This window comes from Sturnus vulgaris, chromosome 2 (genome assembly GCF_052056855.1).
Source record: "Sturnus vulgaris isolate bStuVul1 chromosome 2, bStuVul1.hap1, whole genome shotgun sequence".
Classification (NCBI taxonomy): Eukaryota; Metazoa; Chordata; class Aves; order Passeriformes; family Sturnidae; genus Sturnus; species Sturnus vulgaris.
The window spans coordinates 110,130,335-110,136,334 of NC_142244.1; the positions used below are offsets into that span (position 1 = coordinate 110,130,335).

General features: G+C 38.2%; 1 long non-coding RNA gene across 1 annotated transcript in view; it reads right to left on the reverse strand.

Annotated features, from left to right (window-relative positions):
* LOC148224955 (uncharacterized) overlaps positions 1-5,638 on the reverse strand; it is a 79,319-nt gene extending 73,681 nt beyond the window's left edge. Inside the window, exon 1 of the long non-coding RNA XR_015802005.1 lies at positions 5,527-5,638. This is a non-coding gene — a long non-coding RNA (uncharacterized LOC148224955). The remainder of the gene's footprint in view (positions 1-5,526) is intronic.
* Between the last annotated feature and the right edge of the window lie 362 nt (positions 5,639-6,000).

Sequence of the window (6,000 nt, forward strand, 5' to 3'; positions counted from 1 at the left end):
TTACAGTTATGCAGTGAAAATGAACTTTTAGTTCTCTGTAGGTGTATTGAAATAATTTGTTTTGGTTTTAAGTAAACAAGCAGTATCCCCAGACATAGTAGGATAAGAGTATTTGGTTACATTTTAATAAATTAAGAGTTTGTTTCTATTTTTTAACTAGTCAAATAAGAGTGAAACTGACGGCTTGGAAAAAATGCTAATGCATGACAAAATTTGGGCTGTATCCCGAGTGACTAAATCCTATCTAATTAATGCTAGTATAAATCCAGAGGAATTCTATGGAAATAAAATTACTTATACTTGCTTTCTTTCTTTGGCCTAATGGACTGCAACATTCAGTCCACATTGTTTAATGTAATAGAATTTACTTTTGATATGCAAAATATTTCAACTGCCAGGACTCTCCTGCAAGAAGAAAGGAAGAATCTGAGTAGCTGCCAACATGAACTCTAAATGCAGTACATTTTCATCACATAGTCTCAACAAACACTTCTTCCATTAACTTTACTCCTCACTGAGAATAAATCTCTCTCATAGTTTCATCAGATCAGAAGAATCCATTCATTTGGAGCAAGCATAATGATATTTAATGGGAAACTTGAACTATTTGTGTCATAGTATATTTTTTGCAAATGTTACAAAGGAGACAGGTGAAAATATTTTGAATTTTAGCATTGCTTGTGCCTGTCTGTTGAAGCATAAGCTTATTTCATGACCAGGCCATTTCTATATGATCCATGACATACAAAAATAACACAAGTTTAAAAGATATTATGTCAGTCAAAAAAAAAAAAAACAGGAAAAAAATCATTACTCAAGACCATATACATGTGACAGAACTGATAATATTGAATTTTTTCCCATACGAAACAAGAAAAAAACCCCACAGTCATTCAGATATGTGCAAAGATTTCACTATGCAGTTTCTAAAATTCACATGAACAGTTAAACCTAAAAGATAATGAACCAAATCCCTCAAGCTTACATATATATTCAGACTAACTTCTATGTTCTACAGCCAAGCTTGGTATTTTACCATTTTAATGAGGCAATCATGTGTAATGAACTAATTTGCTACAATATCTCATTGAATTCCTTGCTGATACGTGTCTGTTGTTGCCCTCTTCTTGCCCCCAAAGAATTTTTAGTACAGATTAGGAGGACAAATAAAAATACACACCCAAAATAACCTAGAAAAAGTTATTTCTTTGTCATTGTGTCCTGACGTCACCATCATCCCACTCCTTACAGAACTCCAGAGATGTATGTGGAACTTTGCATCAGCTCCCTTGCTCCAGACTAACACATTCCAATGATCAGAGCAGTGTTTCCAGCTGCAAGGGCCAGTGCTAAACTGCAGTCAATGTGAAATCTTGGTCATGAGACTCTCAGAAGCTGAAGGTTTCCAAGGGAGCTTGACAGGGAAAGTGCCTTCAGAGAACCAGACCTGTCACAGCAGCCAGAGCAGGAGATAACAAACAGGCCAAGGATTTACAAGTAGGAAAGCATGTGAGTGAAGGCAACAGAACTGCACCACTGCTTGGATAAACCACCTTCCATTGTACAAAAAGTCTGGATGATTGTACTGTGTTCTGAGTGTTGTGAGTTCAATCCTCACACGGGGCACCGTTTTATCACTTTATATCTTCTTTTTTCTTCTCTGCCAGAGTCGGGATTGAATGCACAAAAGACAGAATTTCGTTTTCGGACTCAGATGTTTATTAATTCCTATCAGTGTTACAGTGAGTGCTACAGCACTTCTAGCTAACAAGCTAAAAATGGCAGAATGGCAATGTATCTCTCTTGTCACAAGGTCTTTTAAACCTAAACTGTCCAATTAAGAACTAACAGCTAAATTATTTTTACTTTTGACCCAATAACCAAACGCCTGTGACCTGCAGTGCAGCATTTTTTATCCAATAACAAAAGTACCACCTAGACATATGAAGAGGAAGGTGAAGAAGTAAGAAACCTTTACCCTAAAACCTCTATCTTGTCTTCTATATATTGCCATATTCTAAAACCCCCAAATTCTAAATCTTTACACCATGTGATATTGCAAACTTCTATACAAACTACACACCAGTGATTCTAGTTTTATCACTCAATTATGGAAGCCTTCTCCAAGGCCTCAGGTCAAAAGCAGTGTTCTCCTGGGGGTCAGTGCCTGACAGCACAAAAAGTTCAAAACTCCCAGTTTCCAGGGTTCCAACACTAGGTGTTAATAAAAATGCATAACTATATTCTGAGGCATCCTTGAAGGCTTTTTTCCTCCCAAAAATTCTGCCTTTGGTCAATAGGATTTGTTCTTGTTTCATGCTAATGCTCTAGATAAGCTACATGTGCAAACCTAGCAATGGAGATGTTAAAATAAGACCTGACTGCTGTGCACTTCCACAACTCAGAAAAAAAAAAAAGGGTTCCTATTAATGAGAACTTTCCATTTATAAGGAAAAAAAATAGAAACACTAAAGAAAGGAAGCTGATTAGATTTCATGACAGACAAGGTGAAAAAATTGATAACACCATGAAGCACTTATACCCAATTAATGAAATTAACAACCCCTCAGATAATACTCCTTTGTCGTGTGAATTATGAGCAGTCTCTTCACATATATTTTCCTGAAAATAAATTGGTTTTGTGAGGCTTGAAGGTCTAGAAATTTACTATAAACAACGATCACCACCACTCTGATTACTTTACTGAACATTAACTATGAGAACTAATCTTGCAGTTAGTAAGATGCTCCAGCAAGTGCCCAAAGTAGATTCTTATGCAAAATGCATGCCTGCAGATAAGTCAAATGAGTAATTGTAGATGGAGAGGTGACCACCCCGAAAAGCAATTTTTTTTCACAAAAAATAGAAATTAATAAATAATCACAACTTATCCATCTGCACCTACCATATGAGCAGAGCACGGTTTATTTAGCTGCAAGTCTGATCTATCTTGTCATTAGAGAATCAATAACAGAGTGTATTAGTAGTAGGTGCAGTCATGCTCTGAATGGGGATACAGGTGTGGAAGAAGAAGGAAGTAGGTTTTGGTTATTGATGCCAAGGTACCAGGTGAAGACACCTGGGCACCCTGTGCATGCTTTGTTCTTACACAAGAGCTCACTGGTTTTGGAGCCTTATTTGGCTCCCTCCTCCACAGTGCAGAAAGGATTAATGGGTACTTCTTTTATGAAATACACAAGACAAATCTAAAAATTAGGACTCTTGATTTTATTAGCCACTGCACAAATACAGAGCCAGGGATAGTCTCTCTGTTAAAGGGATTATTTGAAAAATAGATTAAATAAAGATTACTGTATCTTTCTTATGTAAGAAGGTGGAGTTCAGTTCTTCTTCCAATCATAAAAAAAGGAAATAGAGGAACACAGATTTAATCCTAGATGCCTTGAATATGGCTCTCATCATTTTTATTGCCAATATTTTTCATGATGTTTGTGGTGGCTATGTGTTCATGTGCCTTCCTCTCACCACAGCATCCTCACTGCCAGGGACTCACAACTCAGTTTTCTGCACAAATCTGCAGAAAATAATGCCTTGCGTGTAAAAGAAGAAACCACTGAAAGCTTAAAATAAAAATTCTTTTGCTCTCCAGGTATATTTTTCATATGCTGCCCAGTCATATATATTTGCATAAGTGTTAAAAATAACATGTGTGTGTTAAAAATAAAAAGCATATGAGTCACCATATGACATTTCTGCATGAAAGGTACATCAGGGAAAGGCAGGTCAAGGATAAGAGCTGTAATGGTCAAAACGGACTGAATGCAAAACTCAAGCATTTGTTACAAAGCTACAGCCTTGGCTATTTGGGACTCTGTGGACATGGGAGCTGCTGGAGGACCAGCACACCAGGGGCTATTTCTGTTCATAAGACCCTTTAGGAAGCAAAAATTAACCATCTGACATTCCTCAAGATAACTGTAAAGAGGAAGAAGTGACCAGAGGGTCTGGCATTTAGCCAAGCACATGAAAAACTAGGTGGGGGGGACCTTCCTCACAGGAAAGGAAAAGTTCTACTGAACTTATGTGTCTAAAAAATTAGTGAATTAAAATTCTAAATCTCACGGATCATCCATAAAAACATGCCTTTACCAGGCAGATGCAAATTAAGCCTTGAAAAAAACCCAGTAAGGCTAAGATCTGAGCTGAAGAAAAGAAATATATTAGCAGGCAGTCAAGAATTTTAATTCTGTCTAAAGACAAAGGTCTGAAAAAATACTTTTTTCCAAGAAATGAATCCCCTTCCTCTCTTGCACCAATGCTGCCTGGATTAGAAGGAAATGAAGTGAAAAGAGCATTCAGGCTCCTGCAAACCTGCACATCAACAGCGAAGGCACCAATGTGTCATCGTCTAGCTCAGCAGGGATTAATTTATCCAACTTGATGATAAAAAATCTGGAAGCTGCAGATGCTAAAACGCAGAGTTATGATGCTGTCAGTGCAGAGAAGTAAACATTCAAATCGTCTGGATGCTCAAAGGGAAGCAGCAGAGCAGTGTCCTGTTGTAAGGTGGCTGCTCCTGGATGTTGTGATGAGGAGTGGAACACCCACGGGCAGGGCAGCCAGCACCACTGCACCACTGGATTTGTGAGACAAAAGAGCAGTGAGGCAGAGATGGGATAAGAGCTAGCACATGCAGACACCTGGGATATTCCCAGCACCCACGTGGGGCAGGGAAAGGCAGTCTGGGGACACTGGGTCTCGGGAAGGTGAGGCTGCTTTTCCCTTGGGAGGCCAAGAGCCACATGTGCAAAAATGGATCATGTCCCTGCTACCAAAGCAAATCTCTGGAGAGGGGAGAAGGGAAGCAGGGTACAAACTGCTTTAAGAGAATGTGGATTTATCAGGGCCACCACCACTAAAGAGGCAATTTTGCTTCTGCAGGTTGGCTAATGTGTTTGGTGTTTTCGTATAGCAAAGAAAAGCAAATACATACCCCAAAGAACAGACTAAGTGGAGATAGGTGGAAGAAATTTCAGGTACTGACAATTTCAGGAATTTCCCTAATGCCCACTCCAATATAAAGCTTTTCCTGCAACTACTGAGCAATATATTTTTAACATTTCTTCTACAAGTTTGTAAGCCCAATTCAGACAAGACACAGCTGTACTGCTGTGAATTAGAATGTCGTGCTTATCCACTTGAATTAACAGCAACACCCCTCAAAAGCAACTTGCATTTCACACAGCTTCAATAGCAGCAAAGCAAATAAACTATACAGCACTTAAGGAGAGCACTATTGATTGCAGCCAATGTGTAAGAGAAAACATGTGCCCACTACCCAATTTCTGATTGAGAACATGGAGAACAAACACAATGAACCCAAAAAAACCCATATTACAATAGAAATAGATAGAAAATTAGAAAAAATACACTTTTTTGTGTGCCTGCATACAAAATAAACAGGTGAAAAAAAATTATCCTGCAGAGTAATAGTAATAATACTAGTCCCTTTTGTCTGATTGTAAAGTATAGACTTTTTATCTTTGCAGAAGCACAGGAACTTACTCACTGCATTCCTCAAGGTGTGTCTGTGCTGTCACCATCACTGCTAGCTGTTCAGATGGCCAGGATCTTCAAACTCTTCATGTCTTCCTGAGACCTCCTCTTTTAACCTGTGGTATGGAGATAGAACAAGTGAACAAGAGACCGTTCAAGTTGAACAGGAAACACCTTTGCATTTCATGGAGGAAAGTAGATTAAAATCCTGGTGCTTGACAGCCTAAAAAAAAATACCAAGAAGAATTTTGAGTGTCTGAGCTCACACTGCTCGTACATTTGCATAGTATATTCACTGCATGCTTAGAGATAACAGAAATCAAATGTGTTTTATGTCTGAAGTCAAAATGAATTATGGACTGATAAGAAATAAGCACTTTTAAAGGAGAAGAAAATACAAAATCATGTTATTCATAGATTACAAAGGATTGTCCACAGTATGTGTAGGACAACAGAACAACAACTGTTTACAGCTCAGACTTT